Source organism: Pseudochaenichthys georgianus, chromosome 9 (genome assembly GCF_902827115.2).
Source record: "Pseudochaenichthys georgianus chromosome 9, fPseGeo1.2, whole genome shotgun sequence".
Classification (NCBI taxonomy): Eukaryota; Metazoa; Chordata; class Actinopteri; order Perciformes; family Channichthyidae; genus Pseudochaenichthys; species Pseudochaenichthys georgianus.
Window position 1 is genome coordinate 1,981,298 of NC_047511.1, and position 24,339 is coordinate 2,005,636.

Sequence of the window (24,339 nt, forward strand, 5' to 3'; positions counted from 1 at the left end):
TCGTTGTTTTGGGAAAATGTTTCCCCTCGTAACGGGACCTGGAGGTCTCCTTGGCCATTTCGGGCCACGGGATGTCTAGCCTGGACGCGGCGCGCTGACACACGGCCTGCAGGTCCATGCTTAGACAGGGCGAAGCTGGTGTGCTATCGCCCGGGAGAGCAGCCATCGCTCCCGGCTTTGCAGCCTGAGCTGATGACATGAAGATGTCGTCTTCTTGCTCATCCGAATCAGACAGGAGGAACTCAGAGGCATGTTCTTCGTCCTCCATGTAATCCAAATGGACATGAGGGGATCCTGTCCCGACAAGCTAGCTTTTCGTGCTAACCGTCGGCGGAGGCTCTTCATGGTGAAGCGGGCAATGCCCGCACGAGCCGGGGTTGTCAATAGCCTCCTGGGCGTGTTCCAGCCCGAGGCAGGACGAGCAGACCTGGTGTGAGTCTGTGCCTGATACCTTCAACCCGCAGCCGCAGAGTCGAGCCTCCGAGTCGAGCCTCCGAGTCGAGCCTCCGAGTCCCTGACTCCTCTGGTGTGAGGGAGAGAGGCGTCCATCTTGTTCGCCGCGTGGCGTGGAGAGGACCCGCTCGTAACAGATACGTCGAGAAAAAAGTGTTACCAACCTGTCTTTAATCCGGAGAAAAAAGGACGGTGTGGGTCTTTTTTCTCAAAGAATATTACCTGGTGTAGTAATATTCTTTTAATCCTTTTCTCCTCCGTGAGAAGAGAAAAGAAAAAACGTCCTCGCTACCGTGGTGTCGGCAGTGAGGGAAAACAAGCTAGCAACGGGTGTGTTGCTAGCTTGAAAATCAAAACCTTACCTTAATTCCAGAGGAAGAACGGCGGGGTTGATTATTTATAATACTAACTGGTGTGTTAGTACTATAGTCTTCTTGCGAAGCAGAAAGAGTAGCCGGCTAACGCCCGTCGACCGAAGTTAGCTTTGGTTCAGTCTGTGGACTGTTAAGCTAGCCCGGCTACCATTAGAGATTTGCTCTGAAGCGAGAAGAGGTGTTTGAATGACGCATGCGTGGTGGCGCAGGCTACTTATAGGGGGTGATTTCCCCTGACGTTGACGTCAAGATCACCAGCCAATCAGGATTGGCGTAATGAGATTGATGCTTCTGTTTGCTCCGCGATGAGGCGAGTCCCATAGTGAGACATCGAACGGAGTGTTATGAATGAGAACTAAGTACCAGTTCTAGATCCTTGACTTTAGACAAACAATTCAAAAGACAACATGTATTTAAAGACCAATCTTTATTTGAATGTGCCTCTTAACCTGAGATATTAGTTATACAGTAATAGTATTGACAATCTAAAAAAACTGAGCAACTCAACAGTCAACTTTATATTTCTTATTGTCGAAAGTATTTATTATTTTCATTTTCCCCCTCTCATATTCAGTGTGGACGGATTGAGACAGCCTGGTGTCCAGAGAGCTGCAGAGACTTCAGGGAGAAACCTCCGTGTGATGGACGTCCTGTCTGTTGGTTTGGAGAGGACTGAGGGTCTTTCCTCAGCAAGGAGGACCAGGCCTGATGGAGGAGGACCAGGCCTGAGGGAGGAGCTCATGCTGGGCAAAGCTGATACCAACTGCACAGGCCTAGTCTGTCACTTTATTTGACTACATGTGTTCACGTATACATTTAATAGGTTTACACCTTCTGTCCATATGTGCTTTTTATTTAAAACATGTTTGATTAACTTTTGGTTCACATTTCAATAAATTGTATTTGTATTTGCACTCCTTTTGTCCATTATTCTTACTGAAAGTGTTAGATTACACATTGACATCTGACTGAAGATTGGCCCCATTTATTTGTGACGTTGCAAACTCTGCAGTACGAGGCACAAGTGATGTGAAGCTCATAAAGCGAGGCAAATAGAAATAATCAGCTGATGGAGTGTAGATGTGGAAATAGCTGCATTCGATCAGCTGACTGTGTTTTCACAATAAAAGTAGTTTCTTAGTGAATGTCCTGTACTGGTCTTAAAATCTCATAACATAAGCTTTTAATGTTCCTCTTGGATGTTCTTCTTGACCCTCAGAGAAGGAGAAGATGTTGTGTCTTTCGGGCATGTCCTTTCCTAACAAAAATGTCAGGAAACATAAAACATATTATTGCAGAACAAGTGTGTTATTTATGAAAGCAGTGTGTTTGTGTGTTTAGGGGCTTTCGATATAATTAATTTGTAATTGTAATGTTTTTTTTTATTTCAACAGTGACAAAGACAATCAGATTATGAATGAACAGTATGAAGTTCATCAACATTGAAATATATGTTATTATCAAAATAATATTGAACTGTTCTCAAAACATAGTGCAACTGTAAAAGCTTGCTCTGTTCTGTTTTCTCACTGAAAGAATAACTTTTACCACGTTTTTTACAGACAATATTGAAAGATAAATAGTAGCAGTTCTCACTATGTGTTAAATATCTTTGCCTTCAATACATTAAATTAGAAAGCTGACAAAGTCATATTGCTAAATATCTAAATGTAACTTTTTGCATGGAAAAACGCCTCAACTTAACTGATGTGTAGGTGATCTAGTATTTAGTATTGTGTAATGCAGCGTTTCTCAAAGTGTGGGGCGCGCCCCACTGGTGGGGCGCAGAGATGTGATAGGTTGGTCGCGAAAAAAAAACAACTGGTGGAATATCAAAACAACAGCCCGCCCGGGGTACAACACGTATCAATGAAAAGTGACCCTCTACCACACAAAACAACACCTGTAGATAACCCAATTTGTGTTCTTTGAAATTGAAAAGGATATTGCATTGTGTTTGTTACTTTCGTTGCAGTTGTATGTCTTAAGTGTAATTTGGCATGCTTTTATTTTGAAGGCAAGTTTACGCTGTTGACAGTTGTTGTTGCTATGGAAACAAGAAACGTTTCACAGCGGGCGGAACTTGTCATAAAGTCCGCGATAATAAAGCCCACCCATTTAGAGGGAAGATATGATTGGTCAATTGTACTGTCATTTGACATTACTCTCGTTCAGTTACTATAGCTGGCCCTCTGTGAATTCATAGCTGGATGTCCAATCAGCTCCTGTCTTCACAGACTCGCAGAGAGGAGCTTCTTTCATTTAACCCTTCACATTCAAACAGAAACTGAATAGGCAGATTCAAAGGATTTATTTCTTTGGAAATGTTATTTTAAATACAATTTAATCAAGTTATTTTTGGTAAAACTATTGACAAATATTACTAAAAACATATTTAAAAAAAATATATAAAGAAAAATATAATTTGTTTTAATGTTTTTAAATATTATTTTGTAGAATATCTTAGGCCCTCAGAGACAGGCTCGCCACTGGTAAAAATCTCTCATACACACGTGTGAAACGCTCTCACAGACACACACAACAGCGTTGCAGTCGGGAAGAAAAGCAATGTGGAGCGAGAGAGCAAGAGAGAGAGCACACCTTTATCTATTTAATAAAGTTATACAAAATAAAGTAAGAAATCATTCCAATGTGTACTATAGGACAGTAAAAAGTTTAAAAGGGGAGTGATTAGTCAAATATGCATACATAAAAAGAAAGAATGCTAACTAGGTAACATAAGATAAGAATAAACAAGTTTAAATGATTTGTTGTGATCATATTCTAAAGATGTTTGGATTATTGAAAAGTATACAGCTCCCTTTCATCTGAGTGTTGAGAGCTGTATCCATAAATTCATGTTGGGCTCAAAGTAGGGCTGCTCGATTCTGGCAAAAATCATAATCTCGATTATTTGGGTCAATAATTGATATCACGATTATTAAAAACGATTAACCATTTACTTTGAAAAACATCAATTTATTGAAGAAAATAATTTGAAAAGTATGTTTTTAACAGTTGATTACCCTGAACTTTAAGTATAATTCAACTGAAAAACCTATTTAAAAAATAAATAAAATCGTTTTATTTCGATTATGTTGTTTTCATAATCGTTGCAAGCCAAAATCGTAATTTGCGATTAAAATACGATTTAATTGAGCAGTTCTAGCTCAAAGTGCACCAGATTGATGCATTCAACTTCAACATTTAAAACAAATCTTCCTGGGGGTGCATGCCCCCGGATCCTCGAGGATGTGACGTCCACCACCAAATAAAGCAGGTTAAAATAATTAAATTACATACATTTTATTTTAGTAAACACTGAAAACGGGTCCCACAGACCCAAACAGCACTCAAAGGTTAAAGGTAGCATATAATAATGTTAAAATGTGCTAAATATATACACTGCAAAAAAACAAAAAAGAGGAGTAAAAGTAGCTCACGACTTGTTTTATTTTTTGAAAGTAACCCTCATCCTAAAAAAAGTTGGAGAACCCTGTTATAGAACGATACATTTGACAATTTTAAGCTTGGCCTACCATTTTATTGGAGCGATGAGGAACAGGTGGGGCTTGAAAAGGCCCACCTGTTCAAAGTGGGGAATGACAGAAAAAGTTTGAGAACCACTGGTGTAATGGAATGTATATCAGTGTATTCAAGTCAATACTTCATTCATTTAAACCAATATTTTTCTTGATTCTTTGTGCAGTATGAAAAAAAGAGTCTTCGTACCTGAGCTGAAGTTCACTGCTGTGAGGAGTCCAGTTCTGTCTCTCACTCTCTGGTCCAGCCTGTCTGCATCACCTGGACACCTTAAACAAACAAATACATATGTAAAGTACCATGTGTACAAACAATATAACTGATTCTCTTCTGTTGAACATGTTGGAGTGTGTATTGTCCGAGTCAGGTTCCTTTTTATTTTACTGTAACTTTGGAAGTTGTGTTACCAATGCTTACTGTTCATTTGATACCCATTTGGTAATGCAATTAATAAAAACAACAAGGTTTGGGTTCGTTCTTCAGATGACCGTGACGTTAACGCGTAAGCTCGATAATGAACTCCAGCTCAACCAACCATATTGTAATATCTAAGTAATCATCTTTAAATATGACATTAATAATTGTAATATACACACATCTTATTGTGAGGTTGATTTCACATACACTACTTCAACGTTAGCTTGTCTACATACTTGAGCATAGCCAATTTAAATTAACCTTAGCGATGCATACAGTTCCTACGTATAATAAAATATCTCTCTACGTTACAAGGATGACCTTATTTTATAACCTCAAACAGAAGCCGTTTGTTCTACAGTATTATCCCACTTAACGCTTAACACTTGTCTATTTCGTTTTAACCTTTATATATACAGTCTATGGTTTTAATTTGGAGGCTACGATTAGCATCGTTAGCACCGATGTAGCTACGACTCGCTTCCACACTAAACCAAGCCTTAACATTCATTACGTAGCCGATTAAAATCATTAACTCGATTTTCAATTACCGTAAAACCGCATGCATGCACCGTCTGTTTTAACCGCAGAGCCAGTCACAATAGTCCGATATATAAGCATGAAGAACAAACAGCCACGGCCGGCTTCAAGTTGTGTTCCCTGGATGAACTGACCAGGCAGAGTCCCTGTAGCTAGCTTCACGGAGCAGCTAGCAGCGAGACGAGAAGCTAGCAGCAGCAGTCACTTGACAGAGCCGTCACTCAAAGTGACCACGCCCTAATTTATCCAAAAACTTTAAGATCTAATATAAATAATTGGTCACGTTAGAAAACAATTCACTCACAGATCCATAATCATGAAGGTGGAACCTAATTATATATAATATGTATTGCATCCATGGGTAGAAACATGTTTTTTTCTGCTGTAAAGTTGGGCATTTTAACATGGGGGTCTATGGAGATTGCTCCTTTCTGCAGCCAGTCCCTATCGGCCAATATATGAACTGCAGTGTGTGGCACTTCCGTATTGGCGTCCCGGCTCTTCCCCAGAGTTTGCCGCTTGATAAGCACAGGCGGAGCCCTCTAATGGACTCTATGGGTACTACCACTCAACCATACCATGCAAGCATTTACCTACTGAGACTTCTATCAATCAATCAATGTTTATTTATATAGCCCAATATCACAAATGTTACATTTGTCTCAGTGGTCTTCACAGTGTGTACAGAATATTAGTATGACAATACGACACCCACTGTCCTTAGACCCTCACATCGTACAAGGAAAAACTTCCGGAGAAAACCCACAGTTTTAAGGGGAAAATGGGAGAAACCTCAGGGAGAGCAACAGAGGAGGGATCCCTCTCCCAGGACGGACAGACGTGCAATAGATGCCGTGTGTAAATTAAAGAGATAATACATTTGCAACATAGGTAGTCCAAATGTTTGGAAATGCATGTGTGTATAATAGGAAGATGAATCCACGAGGATATCCATCCAGGACCGATGATCCAGGACCATAGCCACAACTCAGGATCCAGGGATCGCGATCCAGGACACAGGACCGCAGGATCATCCATGACTCCGGATCCCGGCGTATATAGACACCAAAAAGAAAGACATTTGGGGAAGCTGGGTTAATCGGAACATGAGAGTACACAGGTACAGACAGAGAGAAGGAAGAAGTAAGATGTCCCCCGACAAACTAAGCCTATATCAGCAAAACTAGGGGCTGAATCTAATCAGCCCTAACTATAAGCTTTATCAAAAAGGAAGGTCTTAAGCGCACTCTTAAAAACAGATAGGGTGTCTGCCGCCCGAACACAAACTGGAAGCTGATTCCACAAATGTGGAGCTTGATAAGAAAAGGCTCTGGCTCCCATTGTACTTTTAGAGACTCTAGGAACAACCAACAACCCTGCATTCTTGGAACGCAATGCCCTAGTAGGACAGTAGGGTATAATGAGTTCTTTAAGGTAAGATGGCGCCTGCCCATTAAGGGCTTTGTAGACGAGAAGAAGAATTTTAAATTATATCCTGTGTTCTATAGGGAGCCAGTGTAAGGCAGCCAGAACAGGAGTAATGTGGTCCCTTTTCCTATAAACATAGCCGGCCCCCGGGCCTACCTGAATGCTTGCGCAATCACACCGTATAAAAGGCGGCCTCGCCTCCTGACAGTCATCCTACACCCTCTTGAGCGAGCGTTATAGGACAGACAGTGCCCCGAGGGCTCCGCCTGTGCTTAGGGTTACGTATTGTACCTAGGGTTACAATACGGAACCCCTCACTATATCTCACACAGGAGCCCTGATGCATAAACGCGCTGTCGTCCAACATCATCGACCCCCCCACACTGCCCCTGACCGGCTTTTGGTTAACAGCCACTGCACCGCCACTCCCTCTCCTCCAGTTGTGACCGCAGATCACTTGGCTGGTAGAGCACACTCAGACACGCTTACCTCGTGAAGAGTGTGCATGAAAAAATAGTGAGGAAGGCCCCAGGTGAGTAGAGGCTTCCAGCCCCGCCTGGGGCCTACTGCGCACCATGTTCCCCGGGTCCCCAAGGAGCATGGGAAAAACATAAGTGCATTATGTCCAGGGGAGGGGGGGGGTCGGATACCTACTGAGAGCTCCAGAGGCTCAAATGGTTCTGTGACCAGAGCCTCGAGTACCAACAGCTGGTCCCACTGCGGGGAGGAGGCATGTACCACTGGGCGCTGCCTACTGACCCCCTGCAAAAAATAGCTGGAATCCCAACCACTGTGGCCTGTAGCAAGCTGTGGTGGATCCCGCTCTTGCTGCCTGGATAGTCTGGATAACATTGTCAGACAATCCCCCTCGTCTCAGCCTGTCCCTCTCAGGAGCCACGCCTAGAGAGGGTAATGCCCCTATTGCACCTGTTTCCTGAGACATCGCCCCCCAGAACTGAGGAATCGCCCAGGGCTGGCCGACCATCATCTTTGTGAACTCTGCGAACCACGGCGCTCCGCTGCGATCTGGGGCCACTAGGATGACTGACAGAAGCTCTCGTCTCACTCTCTCCAGGAGGGGGAGAATGAGGCGCAGCGGTGGAAAGGCTTAGAGCAGCTTTCTTGGCCATGGCTCGTGTGCAAACGCGTCCACCCCCAAGGGCGCACTGTCCCGCCGAGCCATGGAAAACCACAGGGCACATTGGCTGTTGCACCTGCTGGCGAACAGGTCCACCTCCGTGGAGGGCTCTCAGAGACAACACAATCTCTGAAGCCCATAACCACAGTTTCTCTGCTGTGGTCAACAAGGCGGTAGGCCTGTCACGATAATTAATTTTGTTGGACGATACATTTTCCTGGAAATTATTGCGATAAAGGTTAATATTGTCGGCACCGTTGTAAGACCATTTTAGACCACTGACATAATGATAATATATAATAATAATTCAAGTACATCCTTTCAAACATAACTTTTTATTGAACATTCAGCATTGCAAATAAAATGTGAAATAATATTTAAATATATAAAATATATAAGTGTCCTGTCGATGTAACAGCCGACACCAGCTCCCCGTGTCCTGTCGGCGTTCCGGCCGACTCCAGCTCCCCGTGTCCTGTCGGCGTACCGACCGACACGAGTTCCCTCTCAAGTCCCCTCTCCAGTCCCCTCTCAAGCCCTCTCTCAAGTACCTTCTCGAGTCCACTCTCGAGTCTCCTCCCGAGTATCCTCTCAAGTCCCCTCTCGAGTCACCTCTCGAGTTCCGTCTTAAGTCCCTTCTCGAGTTCCCTCTCCAGTCCCATCTCCAGTCCCTACTCAAGTCCCTAACCTATGTCCTGTCCCGTTGGGGGTCCTGCCAACTACTCGGGGGTCCTGCCAATCCTATGTCCTGTGCCGTTGGAGGTCCCGCCGACTACTGTTCTGCCGGGGGTCCTGCCAACCCTATGTCCTGTGCCGTTGGAGGTCCAGCCGACACCTGTTTCGTCGGGGGTCCTGCCAACTCCATGTCCTGTGTCGTTGGGGGTTCCGCTGAGGGTCCTGCCAAATCCATGTCCTGTCTTGTTGGAGGTCCCGTCGACATGTGCTCCACCGGGTTTCCTGCCAACACCATGTCCTGTCCTGTTGGAGGTCCTGCCGAAACCTGCTCCGCCGGATTTCCTGCCAACACCATGTCCTGTCCTGTTTGGGGTCCCGTCTACGCCTGTCCCGCCAGGGATTCCCGCCATGAACTTTGCCTTGCCCCTGGGCCGTCCGCCCCGAGACCCCCTCCTTGATCTGTGCTTTGCCCCCGGGCCGTCCACCCGAGTCCCCCTTCTCGGCTTCTGCTTTGTCCCGGGATGTCCGGTTTATTTTTAATGAATCAAATCAAAAATCAAATCAAGTTTTATTTATATAGCACATTTCTAAACAATTTTTGGTCGAGCCAAAGTGCTGTACATAAATAGCCTACAGTAGAGACACTTTACAGCAAATACAACAGCACAGATTATTCAGAATATCAGTATGAGAAAAACGACACCCTCTATCCTTAGACCCTCACATCGTACAAGGAAACGATAATGAAGCCTTGTCATCTCACCATGGGCAAACAGGCTATAATATTATACTATTGGTAATAGTTTACTGTATTATTAGTGTTTAATATTACTGCTATAACAATCACACATTTCATTGTTGTGCAATGTTAAAATCAGACCGTTTTTTTTTTTAAATAGTCTGAATGAAACTGCAGCTCTCAGGTGATCAGCTGTGTGTTTACACACCTGATGGCCCATCAGCCACAGCTCTCTTTTTGTTCATGTCTGATTGGCTTCATCTGAAAGTAAAATGAATCATTATGTTATTGGTATTAAATACATATAATTTGTACAACTTATATTTGTGGCATCTGCTATAATGGGGTTAATGTATGATAGTATTTAATAATACAACACATTACTGTATAATACGTGATAATGTATGAGTTGATTTACTTCGATATACTGTACTGTGTACACCATCTCATGGTTAAATCCTGAAATTGAACAAATGGGAACATTTGGCAACGCCCTCTTAGGAAATAGTGGGAGGGCTTTAATCTCCCAGCCACTGGGATCCGCTGGGTTTTCGGTTGGAATCTGTTGGGTGGAGTCCTATCTGGAGTGCTACATCTGTACACTGAAAAAATGGATACTTTGGACTAACTTAAAAAATGTTCGCTAATTTGTTTTTACAGCTAACTTTTTACAGCTAATTGTTTAATTTATTCCAACTTAATTTTTTGACCTAACATTTTTTATTTGAGTCAAGTAAAAAATATTGCTTCCGTCTAAGATATATATTTACATTCACACAAAGTAATAAGATGATTCATTCTGAAGACCACACAACATTTATTACTTTGTTATAACTTAATTTTTCCTTTTGGACTAACCTCATATTTATATTAGATCTAAGTAGAGTTTTTAAGTTTGTGAAAACAAATAAAATAAAATACTTCATTTTGTTGCAGGCAATATTTTTTATTATAGCTTAAAATATTTTATTTTAGAACAAAGCAAAAACTTTAATGTACATCAATACAATACTGTGTTTTGTTTACTGTAAACAAATTACATTTTGGCTTAAATTTATAACACTTTGTTTAGCTCAGTTCACATAAAGGCATAAAGACAGGAATATTCTCTTCAAAATACCTTAACATTTATTGGGATGTCTTTAAAATATGCATCACCTATTCTGTTTTATAAAATACAATATGTTTTTAATTAAAAATAAATACATTAGTAAATTATGCAACCAATTTGCACTTATGTAAAAAAAAAAAAAAAGTAAATCAAGATCACTTTGACTTGTTTTTTTTTTCAAAACTCTCCTGTAGCCTTAACCACATGCATATGAACATGTTAAACTAGCTTGCATATCTCTCCTTTAAGATGTACATATGTAATGCGTAAGACTAGAATGTATGCATGACATCTTGTTTTTTTTTTAATTTTTAAACACTTCAACAATATTTTCTGAAGCTCTTAATTACAACTTCAGATAAACATGTATTAGCCATTAAGAAGGGTTTCAGTAGCATTACCAGAATCTGTGAAGTCACATTCTTTTTTAACTTCAAATGAAACATACAGAGGCCAAAGCAATTAAGCAACGAATAATGCAGTTCAATCCCTAGCATTGCAATCTTTGAACAAGGTTGGCCTTTTGTGTCAGTTCAATAATTTCAACCAGATACGAGTTCTTGTAGAGACTGAGCTGGAGGGTGTGGACAAGATGTCAGTATCGTCTGATTAAGCAGACGCTGCTTCTTCACAGATGGTAAAGATGTATTCTTGGACACCATCATCAGGTATTGGGATGACCTTGATAGTTGTCAAATCTTCAAGGTCAGCAGTGGATGTCAGGTTGATTGCATCTCCAATGTCTCTGTCTTGATATTGCATTCTAAAACGTCCACCTATAGAGTGCCACAGTGACGCGTCCTAGAACCCGGAAGTAAGTCAGCATTTTACCACTTCCGGTTCCTTTCGACAAAAAAGCAATGCAATTTCTCCATAAGATTTAGGAAAATAGCTGGAAATAAGGTCTGTGGTTGACACACATTTATGAGACGGATCACGTTTTGTTCAGTCGGCATTGGGAGCAGAGCAGGGGATCACCCTTTAAAGTGTATTGTTGTTTACCATTAAAGCAGATTATTGTTTAACCCTTTATCTGGTGCATTGAATTCCTTCTTTTATAAATCTGAGATGCTCATCAAAGAACACGCGGAGCCGAGGTGGGTTTCAGACCAATCCTTGCTCTAACAAAGTGAATGGAGAGAAGCGTTGAAGCTTCAACCAGGGTTCCAGTTATGAACTGAGCTCTATGGACACACACACACACGCTACACACACGCTACACGCACACACCAGCAGCCCTCTACTTGTTACAAACTTAAATATGAAACGGTTCAACTACGCACACACATCATATTGGCCCACGCAGCGCAGCACGCTCACAGGCATAGATTGCGCAACCTTGGAAGTGCAGTGCAGGCATATTGTCATTCAAGAGATGCGTAGTTCTTTTGGAAAACATGTTTTTCTTAGCCTATTTACCTCTTTAGTGTAAATAATACTCATTACATTGACACATGCATTATTTTTTATTCAAATAATGGTTGTTGTTAGCGACCCACACAGATGTATGATTTCACTGCGTCCGTGGGAGCTCAGACCCCTGGCTTCAACGCACGCTGCCGTGTGGACGGGCCGTAAGTCTCCATTTTGGGTTTTTCAATCCTTTTTAAACGTACATGAAAACTACTTGATTCATTTTGGAACTTACCAAATCAGCATACATTGTGACCTTCAGTGGAAACAGCAAACCTGTAAACACAAAGGAAATAAATAAATAAATCAAATCAGGTTTGATTTATATAGCACATTTATAAACGATGTTTGGTGGAGCCAAAGTGCTGTACATATAATAAAAATAGCCTACAGTAGAGACACTTTACAGCAAATACAACAGCACAGATTGTTCAGAATATCAGTATGAGAACAAACGACACCCTCTATCCTTAGACCCTCTGTCCGTAGACCCTCTGTCCTTAGACCCTCTGTCCTTAGACCCTCACATCGTACAAGGAAAAACTTCCAGAGAAAACCCACAGTTTAAAGGGAACATGGGAGAAACCTCAGGGAGAGCAACAGAGGAGGGATCCCTCTCCCAGGACGGACAGACGTGCAATAGATGCCGTGTGTAAATCCAAGAGATAATACATTTTACAGCATATAGACCGAATGTTAGGAAATGCATGTGTCTGTAATGAGAAGATGAATCCACGAGGATGTCAGCTACAATCCTGTGGAAGCCATCGGGGAAGCAGCATGACGAGACCCAAGGCAGGACCGCAGAGACAGGTTCAGCCACGACCTGAACGTCCACGACTTAATCCAGAACTCAGGATAGAGGATCCAAGACACAGGACTACAGCAAGAGGATCAGCCTCGACTCCGGATCCCGGCGTAGATATAGATACAAAACAAGAAAAAAGATTTGGCTGGGTTAATCGGAAGAAGAGAATACACAGACACAGACGGAGAGGGAGAAGGTCATTGGATCAAAGTTATTCTTGATGACCCTCTAGAAAGATCTCATGAACTTCCCCACTCAATCTATCAAGACCCGAGCAGTTCTATTAGATATAGGATAAAAAACAGAGATAATTGAAACGATCTTAACCCAGCATAAATCACACACCCTCAAAGCATGGTCAACAAGACGGGCAGCGTGTTACAAGGAGATTCGTGTTGTTTCCCCCTCCTCACTGTTTACAGTCCCCTCTCCAGAGCAGTGTGGTCCGAGTGTGGGCTGCTGCAGAGCAGAGATACACCTTCAGCCATATTAACTATAGCGGTCCCGGAGCTTTAATAACGGCTCGCCAAAAATATAAACATCTCTAACGCTGGCTGAGGTCTGGCTGTTTTTAATGTGTATTTAATATGCTGCGGTGTTTTTTGTGAGCGGAGCACGCATTTTAAATGATTTTTTTAATGAAGACATGCGATGCTGATTAAGTTAGCGTTGTGTTCTGTTTAGCCCCCGACAGCCCCAGCCCCTGTTCATAAACAAGCTTGAATTAAACACTCTCGTTTTTACTCCAAAGGCCCATGCCACTCAGAGTTATATGCATTTCGGTCACCAAATTCATAAAATCTTTTCAGGGACCTTTACTTTCTTCCCCCAACTTTGCCTCACCTGCCAGCTCTGTGTGTGTGTGTGTGTGTGTGTGTGTGTGTGTGTGTGTGTGTGTGTGTGTGTGTGTGTGTGTGTGTGTGTGTGTGTGTGTGTGTGTGTGTGTGTGTGTGTGTGTGTGTGTGTGTGTGTGTGTGTGTGTCGGAGCATACCAGCCCGCCCGGGCCTTGATCAGACCACACCCAGAGCAGACTGGCGCGGTTTTCTCGTCAACGGGTATATATATATATAACGTATATATAAAAATAAATAACGTTCGCAACAATTCAACCTTTTCACTAGTCACACTAACACAACAGAAGTTCACCCAATGCATGATACATGTATGAAAATTATCTGGTTAAGCCATCCTTAAAATAAATGGTGACACGTGGTTAAACTTTGCTAACACATAGCCAAATACAAAGACAGATGGTAAATTAGTTGTTTATCTGGACACAACACTAAATGGATAAACATTTAAATAGTTTAAAACAAAAAAAAAGCAACCATTTCAAATCCTTACCTTATTTAAAAGTGTTTTTGGGTCAGACACTCTCACAGACAGGTAGCTGCAGAAAATCTTGAAGTCACCTTGCTTTGTACGTCACATGGTCATGCTTTGAAGTGAAAATAACGATTTAGGTAAAATATTGTTGTTAAGTTATTTGAGGTGTGTTTAGCTTCTGGGCAAACGGAAAAAATCATGTCAAAAACGGAAACCATGATTGTTAATTAGACCAATTTAAAAATGTACTTTGATTAAATGACACAGTCGTTGCACTTTTTAAAATATATATATTTGATGTATAGCTCTCTCCAGGCAGGTCCCCCCATCCTGTCACGGATGCGTCTGTGAACTCTGTGACGTAGGAGGTTGCCCGGAGGTTGCCCCCCACTGAGAGGGGGGTGGTCACCAGACGTCGTTTGTGCCTCTTGGGATCTAAAGGAAGGCCGGTAAACCACCTCTGCAGGCGGCGCATATGCAGCCGTCCTAGCGGCACCACATGCCGCCATGAGACCCAGAGTCTGCATGATGGTCAAAGCTGTCACGGTTGCCCCCTGTCGCAGTCTGCAAACTTCCCGAAGCAGGGATGCCTGTCTGCTCTCTGACAGGGTTGTGCGTAGCCTGCCTGCATCGAGCACCATCCCCAGATACTGCACCTGCTGGTGAGGTATGGGATTGCTCTTCTTCCAATTGACTGCAAAACTCAACTTAGGTTAAGTGTAGGATCAATTGGGCTGTGTGGAACATTGCCCATTGCTGAATGTTTGCAGGCAATGTGCTGATTCAGGCTGCGGAGATCTAGAATGGGTCTGAATTCTCCCGTCTTCTTGAGAACCAGGAAGTACGTGGAATAAAGACCCTGTTCTCTATGCTGAGGGTGCACAACAGACACTGCCTGTTTTTGCACCAGGGCCTGAATCTCTGCTGAGAGGAAACCCATCCCCTCCTGGGAAGATAGCTTCGCCTCTCTTATGGATTTGAACGGAGGAGGGATGCTGCAAAACTGGAGTGAGTGACCCAGTTTCCAACACACTCTCACTCCATAATCGTCTAGGAGCGACGTTTGGTCAGTGTCCGTGGCGTGCAGTTGTGACGCTCCTAGGCTCCTTCAGCGTCATAAAGGGACGCAAATAGCTTTCAACTGATTGCAATGTATTCCTATCTGCGGCGGGATTTGACGCTCATGGAAGCACGGCATTCGTTTGTGTCGGCTGCCCTTAAAGGCAATGTGAGCGTCCATTCCCATTGGATAACGGAGAATTGTACACCCGGAAGTAAGTATTCCTCTTACTGTCGATTGATTTTACAGTGATATCTGCACTACTCATCGACTAAAAAACACCAGATTATCCTTGTTAATTACACAACATTGATTGGTTTAAATTGTGTGCAATGCTTTTGTATTTTTCCCCTTCGATTCGGAGAAACACATATTTGTTCGGAGTAAAGGATGGCAGAAGACACTACACTACCCAGAATCCCCAGCTATCGTTTGGACTACACCATGTGCTCTGTTTGACGTCACGTGATCTTCAAATTTCTCCCTGCAGAAAAAAAAAACATTGCCGAACTTCGTTTTATTCTCGGTGGAAAATCCCTATTTTAAAGTTAGTTTGGCCATTAAAATGTGTTTTGATGTAATTTGATGCGAGAAATATGAGTTGTTATTTCAGATTATGTGTGCAGTGGATGCACATGATCTTCAGTTTGCTAGTTATTACGAAGATTACTTCAGGAAATTGCGTCCATTCAACGTTTTCATTGTTACCAAGGTGGTTGCTCGGGACGCTGCTATCGATATTATTTCTGTTATGTTGTGTAACTGTTTAATGGTGTTATCTTTATTGCTACCCCCTTCTCCGTCAATGTATAGTGTTGGTCCACAGCGCAAACGTATTAGTTTAACAAAATCCGCATCTAAAGATAGCCTACGTTATTTTCCCCTGTGCAATTCGAGTCTCACATCGTCATTAACAAATACCAGAAACAGACCCGAAAACATTTTTTAAAAATAAAATAATACTTTATTCCTAGTGTGCTTGCTTTTCTTTTTGAAAGTCATCACATACCGGCATTGTAATACACGGTTCGGCTGCATTAAATATTACATATCTGCCGTAGTTCTCTATTTATAGAGCCCTGATGAAAAGACTTCTAGACAAACATGAGGAACTGAAAACGTGACATGGATCATAAATATATCAGCCATTAAACAACATCTTACATTTCTTTTCACACAATACGTCTCCTTGCAGTATCAACACTAATTCGGCTGACTTTTATATTTGATCCAATTGGTAGATAGGCTGTATTTACACCATAAAGATGCACAGCTGATATAAAGGGACACCTAGTGGTTAAAGCATGTTATTGAATTTCATTATTTTTATTATTAGATATTAATAGGATCGCTATAAAGTATATTCATTACTCGATATTCTCTACTAATAGTTAATTAAAGACTGTATATAATGACTATTTTGCACATCCCTTTCAAGATTTAAAGATTTTCTAAGGTTTATTGACATATCATATAGGCCTACACAACTGTGGTGTAGTTCTGCATTGAATGAAAAACTTGGGTCGCAGGTTCCTCAATAGTGCATTACAAGACATCTATCAATATTTGTGCATACCTCCAGCAATGTTAACTATGTTGAAGCACTTATTTTAACTGATATTATACATCATGTATTATACTCTTATAAGATGTATGTAGATATTTCATCTCCGGCCTTGTCAGGTATTGAACAATCAATAAATAAAGAACACAGAATTGTTAAATATAAAACACAGAATTTGTGTGATTATACTAAATGATTTACAAATAAACACCTCTGCATATTTAACTGTTACACATGCTGATGTAACGCAAATGTTCCAACTTGGGATCAATAAAGTATATCTTATCTTAAGCTGATCGATGGCTACTGCCATATTTGCAAAATGTGCCTCCGAACCTTGACACGTGCATGTTTCAGGCTTATCAATTAATGTAATGTAATGTAATGTAATGTAATGTTATCAATTAACAACAGGGGTCACAAACATAAGACCAGCTGTTAAATAAAGCTCTTCTGACCTTAGCTGGCATGTGTGTATATATATTAATGCTGCCCATTATGGGCACAAGCAATTTTCACCCATTTATTAATTATTATACAACATTATATGTTTTAAATGTGAGTGTTTCCTATCCCCTAAACCTCCAGGGATGTACACAGTTTAATACTGGCAACTTCTTATTATGGGAAATACGAAAACGTCTTTTAAAACTACAACTCCCAGTAGAGACGTGCCATAGATAGAGAACATGTTTGCGAAACAGAATAGCCAGCATGTGTGGTTCTGGGGACAGGGTGGGGGAGGGGGGGACGCGGTGGACCCGTTCAAATCCAGTTTTGGACAGTCTGCCGTGGTTCCATCCCATTTCAAGTGCTGTTCGAGGCTCCGTAACCCTCGGAGCACACTCTCCAATCACAGAGCTTGAGGACTATCACGGGGTTTGTCAAACAGAGCACATGGTGTAGTCCAAACGATAGCTGGGGATTCTGGGTAGTGTAGTGTCTTCTGCCATCCTTTACTCCGAACAAATATTTGTTTCTCCGAATCGAAGGGGAAAACTACAAAAGCATTGCACACAATTTAAACCAATCAATGTTGTGTAATTAACAAGGATAATCTGGTGTTTTTTAGTCTATTAGTAGTGCAGATATCACTGTAAAATCAATCGACAGTAAGAGGAATATTTACGTCCGGGTGTAGAATTCTCCGTTATCCAATGGGAATGGACGCTCACATTGCCTTTAAGGGCAGTCGACACAAACGAATGCCGTGCTTCCATGAGCGTCAAATCCCGCCGCAGATGGGAATACATTGCCATCAGTTGAAAGCTATTTGCATCCCTTTATGAAGCTGAAGGAGCCTCGGAGCGTCACAACTGCACGCCACGGACACTGACCAAACGTCGCTCCTGGACGATTATGGAGTGAGAGTGTGTTGCAGTTTCAGTGTCCTGTCCATCCACTTTGTTAATACACAGCTGAGTTGCCATTCCCCATAACACTGTGTTAGAGGACAGGCCATCAGCTGTGATGCTAGGAAGCTGTCGTACTCCCTAGTGCAGTGGTTCCCAAACGTTTTGTGCCCAAGGCACACCAAAGGACAAGTACAAATCTCAAGGCACACCTATTGTGCAAAATAGCCCTTATAACACGTGTTATTACTCATATCATGTAAAATATCTGTAAATGTGCATAATTATTTACTAATGGAAAATACAATGTGACAAAGACAACTATATTACTATATTTATTAACGAAACATTTCAGAAATTAATTTGAAACTTTATCAAATTAGGCTTCATCAAAGCAGCAACACACTCATTAAACCATACAGGTCACACAATAAAAAATGAGGCAAAGGAAACTCTGCAGAAATTCAACTGTCAATGCAAGGAAGCTGCATTGTCCATGGTTCTGAACCACAAATTATAAATGTAACATTTCAGCAATCAGCATTGAAACATGTTCTATTGTAAATATTTTGACGATTTACAAATTCGTAACTAAAAAAATGTAATATATTACATATTACTTTTTTAAAAAAGTAATATATTACACTACTTCGTTACTATCTACATAAAGTAACTCGTTACTTTACTCGAGCACGTACGAACTGCGCATGCGTGAGTGGCAATAACAATATCCTTACCAGCAGGCGGCGGTAGTGTGTATTTGTCATTCAAAACAGGCAACAACCGGAAGACAGAGAAGAAGAACAGACTACGTGATATAAACAAACAACAAATAGCGTGTGCGTTAGCTTCACCTTAGCATGTGTTCTTTGCAGGTGTGTGTTGAGGTTTGACCAAGCGGCAAACTCTGGGGAAGAGCCGGGAAGCCAATACGGAAGTGCCACACACTGCAGTTCATATATTGGCCGATAGGCGATGGCTGCAGAAAGGAGCAATTTCCATAGACCCCCATGTTAAAATGCCCAATTTTACAGCAGAAAAAAACATGTTTCTACCCCTGGCTCCATACATTTTATTATCGATATAGTTAGATTCCACCTTCATGATTATGGATCTGTGAGTGAATTGTTTTCTAACGCGACCCTTTTATTTATATTAGGTCTTAAAGTTTGTGCATCAATTAGGGCGTGGTCACATTGAGTGACGGCTCTGTCAAGTGACTGCCGCTGTTAGCTTCTTGTCTCTCTGCTAGCTGCTCCGTGAAGCTAGCTACAGGGACTCTGCCTGCTCAGCTCATCCAGGAAACACAACTTGTAGCCGGCCGTGGTTGTTTGTTCTTCATGCTTATATATCGGACTATTGTGACTCGCTCTGCGGTTAAAACAGACGGTGCATGAATGCGGTAAGTAAAATTTGAGTCCTTTATTTATGTGTTAATGATTTTAATCAGCTACGTAATGAATGGTAAGGCTTGGGTTAGCATGTAAGCTAGTGGTAGCTACATCGGTGCTAATGATGCTAATCGTAGCATCCAAGTTAAAATCATAGACTGTATATATAAAGGTTAAAACGAAATAGACAAGTGTTAAGTGGGATAATACTGTTGAACAAACGGCTTCTGTTTGAGGTTGATAAAATAAGGTTACATCCTTGTAATTTAGAGATATTTTATTATGTAGGTAGAACTGTATGCATCGCTAAGGTTAATTTAAATTGGCTATGCTCAAGTATGGAGACAAGCTAATGTCATGTATGTGAAATCAACCTCACAATAAGATGTGTGTTACAATTATTAATGTCATATTTCAAGATGATTACTTAGATATTACAATATGGTTGATTGAGCTGGAGTTCATTATCGAGCTTACACGTTAACGTCACAGTCATCTGAAGAACGAACCCAAACCTTATTGTTTTTATTAATTGCATTACCAAATGGGTATTAAATAAACAGTAAGCATTGGTAACACAACTTCCAAAGTTACAGTAAAATAAAAAGGAGCCTGACTCGGACAATACACTATCCAACATGTTCAACAGAAGAGAATCAGTCATATTGTTTGTACACATGGTACTTTACATATATATATCTGTTTGTTTAAGGTGTCCAGGTGATGCAGACAGGCTGGACCAGAGAGTGAGAGACAGAACTGGACTCCTCACAGCAGTGAACTTCAGCTCAGGTACAAAGACTCTTTTGTCATACTGTACAAAGAATCAAGAAAGATATTGGTTTAAATGAATGAAGTATTGACTTGAATACACTGATATACATTCCATTAAACAATACTAAATCCTAGATCACCTACACATCAGTTAAGTTGAGGGTTTATTCCATGCAAAAAGTTACATTTTAGATATTTAGCAATATGACTTTGTCAGCTTTCTAATTTAATGTATTGAAGGCAAAGATATTTAACACAGTGAGAACTGCTACTATTTATCTCTCAATATTGTCTGTAAAAACGTGGTAAAAGTTATTCTTTCAGTGAGACAACAGAGCAAGCTTCTACAGTTGCACTACGTTTTGTAACAGTTAAATATTATTTTGATAATAAGATATATTTCAATGTTGATGAACTTCATACTGTTCATTCATAATCTGATTGCTCACTGTTAAAAAAAACAAAAAACCATTACAATTACAAAATAATTATATCTACAGCCCCTAAACACACAAACACAACGCTTTCATAAATAACACACTTGTTCTGCAATAATATGTTTTATGTTTCCTGTCATTTTAGTTAGGAAAGGACATGCCTGAAAGACACGACATTTTCTCCTTCTCTGAGGGTCAAGAAGAACATCCAAGAGGAACATTAAAAGCTGATGTTATGAGACACTCCATCAGCTGATTATTTCTATTTGCCTCACTTTATGAGCTTCACATCACCTGTGCCTTGTACCGCAGAGTTTGCAACATCACAAATAAATGGGGCCAATCTTCAGTCAGATGTGAATGTGTAATCTAACATTTTCAGTAAGAATAATGGACGAAAGGAGTGCAAATACAAATACAATTTATTGAAATGTGAACCAAAAGTTAATCAAATGTTTTAAATAAAAAGCACATATGGACAGAAGGTGTAAACCTATTACATTTATAAGTAAACACATTTAGTCAAATAACGTGACAGACTAGGCCTGTGCAGTTGGTATGAGCTGTGCCCAGCATGGGCTCCTCTATCAGGCCTGGTTCTCCTCGCTGAGGAAAGACCCTCAGTCCTCTCCACACCAACAGACTGGACGTCCATCACACGGAGGTTTCTCCCTGAAGTCTCTGCAGCTCTCTGGACACCATGCTGTCTCAATCCGTCCACACTGAATATGAGAGGGGGAAAATGAAAATAATAAATGCTTTAGACAATAAGAAACATAAAGTTGACTGTTGAGTTGCTCAGTTTTTTTAGATTGTCAATACTATTACAGTATAACTAATATATCAGGTTAAGAGGCACATTCAAATAAAGATTGGTCTTTAAATACATGTTGTCTTTTGAATTGTTTGTCTAAAGTCAAGGATCTAGAACTGGTACTTAGTTTGAATAATACAGTCTGGTTATTATGCTGTTTGGAGGAGGCCTCACAGGTAAGAGCACTAACTAGCTACCATCACATGTACCTTAGCTTGACTTAAACGTATAATTAAGTGATATCAAAATACAAATAACTAATGTCATGCAAACATATTAATATTTGCTTGATTCCAGTGTTGAATTTAGCACAATTGCATACAAACATTAAGGGGTTTTAAGATTCTGAAGTATTATGCTAAAAACTCAATAACCTAGATTATTATTTATAGTTTTGCTGAATAGTTTTATGTCCGCTTACCTTAGAAACGTAAAATGCGACGGCAGTGTGCAGATGGGTTAGCTTAGCTTGGTAGCTTCAGCTAGCTCTGGAACTTCCAGCTCGGTGGCAGCAGGTCCCGCCTCGGCTCCGCCTCTTTGCCCTTATTTGGAGCAGGCTGGAACAGGCGGGAGTTGAACTCTGACGTCACTGTCGAGCCCTTAGTGGCCGACTCCGCCTACTAAGGGCTTCACGGCAACTCTGCAGATTCCTATGGGTGACGTCACGGACCCTACGTCCATTTATATATACAGTCTATGGGTTTGACGTGGTGTTTACAGCAGTGGATAACAGCTTCTGGCCCGGACACAGTTTGCACCTCACCGTCACATTCCTGTCTATTCTTCGGACGAACTCAAAATAATGGGCATACCTCCACCCCTCGAAAGTTATCGCTGACTCAGCCATGTTTATGCAGTACTACACGTGGAGATGTGGACGTGCAAGTCGCGCAGATTACGTACATATAAACCTACAAAGTACTGATATAGTAAATTAAATAATTATTTTTGTGTAGTTGTATATTGCAATAATAACGTATGGTTGTGTCACACAATCCCACGGCACACCCGGACTTGCCTCACGGCACACCAGTGTGCCGCGGCACACCGATTGGGAACCACTGCCCTAGTGACCCACTCCGCCGCCAAACTCTCCATAAAAGGAAGTTCGGCCCATGGGGGGTTGACACAGAAAGGGCCGATTTTCCACTGAGGTCACTGAACGCACCGCAGTGCGCTCCCGTGGGATCCGCCATAATGTTGCCTCTAAGACGATAACATGTATTACTTGGAGTCTTTACCAGTGGCGGCTGGTGGAAAAATGCTTTCATGCTGCATTCAGACCGGACGCGATGCGAATATTCACTTAGCTCTAAACGCTCCTATCGCATCGCTCTAGTCGCTCGAGTTTCACCGCGGCTGCCAGCTGTGTTTACTCGCATCATTCAAACAAGACGCGCTCTGGAGATACAACTACAACAAAATGAACATATTTTACCGTGATTAAATTGTAATACACGTTTCTAAATGATGCCGACGTAACAACATACTGATACCGGTTAGTAAAAACCATGAATTAATGCTTTGACAAGTCTGCAGACAGACGGCAGGCGGAAAACCTTTTAGAATGCGTGCTTTCTAAATGGAGCTTGGCTAAACTAACGTTATATATGCTCCGACTGTCCACACTCACAACAACGGCCTATACAGACATAAATAAACCAGTGACTGTATTCTCCATGACACAGACAGTCTGGGGTTTGTACTTGTTTAACTTTTGTCTAGTTTCTGAACAGATCGTATCTGTTCCCGGCTGTTTGAAGAGCTAGCATGGGAAACAAAAGACAGCATTTACCTGTTTGCATCCAGCTAGCCATGCCTTTCTGGTGTACCAGCTACGTGAGAAGCCTCGTTGATACGTTTTGTCTTTTTCACGAGCTTGCTGCGATATATACAAATCGGGTTGGTCCGGTCCAAGGTCTTTAAGCAACAGTTTATCTCCCAAACTTCTCCTTTCGAAAGGATTGGAGAGTAGCTCTTGCACGGAATTGGGCGGGGACCGAGGTCCGGCGACTCCACCTGCACACGAAGCCATTCTCATCCAACTCATCCAAACCTTGGTCACTCACGAGTCTAAAAAACAACTCACGTCAACGCACGTAAGCAACGTGGGCGCCAACGTGGGCGCCAACGTGGGCGCCAACGTGGGCGCCAACGTGAGCGCCCTCGTGACCAAAATATTTGACGGCGCTGATTGGCTGAAATTATGTTTCGGCGGCACAGTTTACTATTGAGACTTTTGCAACGTGCTGGTTACTGCTGTTTGGCTCGGGGGCTCCTTGTCACGGCGCCCGGTAATGATAAACTAATGCCACGGGCAAGGCCAGGCAGAAAACATGTGACTTATCAGTAACTTTAGACATCGTAACACCATTTTAAACGAGATTTTATTGTAGATTATACATTTTACTGATACCAATTGTATGATATTTACCTTGTTCATTAAAAATAAAAATATAAAATATATATATTTTTTAATTTTATATATTTTTTTATATATTTGTTTGTATGTGTATCACTGGTCTTTACGCTAGGTGCGGTGTGTCTCCTAACAGTCACACGCCGGCCATAACGCCCCTGTACTCGCATAGTGCTTTGATAGCACTTCCCGAGATGTATCACTCTCACATGCGCATGCCCTCTAGCTGCTTCCTTTACTGGAGTTACAACTGGGGCAGCGAGTGGGGAATCTGTACGGTTAACATGATGTGGAAGTGTGGAGAGAAATGACACTCAGACTGGGATAAATGCAATCACTTTTATTTGAACATCTCACAATATTTGCATTAAAGAGGGAGGAGACGGGATTCGCCCTCGCGTCCTGGGTAGAGAGAGCCAGGTTGTCTTGGTTGATGTTACATTAGTTGGACCTAACACAAAGCATATGGTTCAGCACATTTAGAACTTGCGTGTGTTATATTAAAGCTGCAGAAGAAACACCTCTCTCTGTGAAAAAGTCTCAGATGATTTTTTGAGAAGAA

At 41.6% G+C, this 24,339-nt stretch overlaps 1 long non-coding RNA gene across 1 annotated transcript; it reads right to left on the reverse strand.

Annotated features, from left to right (window-relative positions):
* Positions 1-20,948: 20,948 nt before the first annotated feature.
* On the reverse strand, positions 20,949-21,817 carry LOC139434371 (uncharacterized). The gene is made up of 2 exons (XR_011643718.1): positions 21,780-21,817; positions 20,949-21,266 (listed from the first exon to the last, which is right to left on the reverse strand). It is a non-coding gene; the product is annotated as an uncharacterized lncRNA (long non-coding RNA).
* Positions 21,818-24,339: the final 2,522 nt, after the last annotated feature.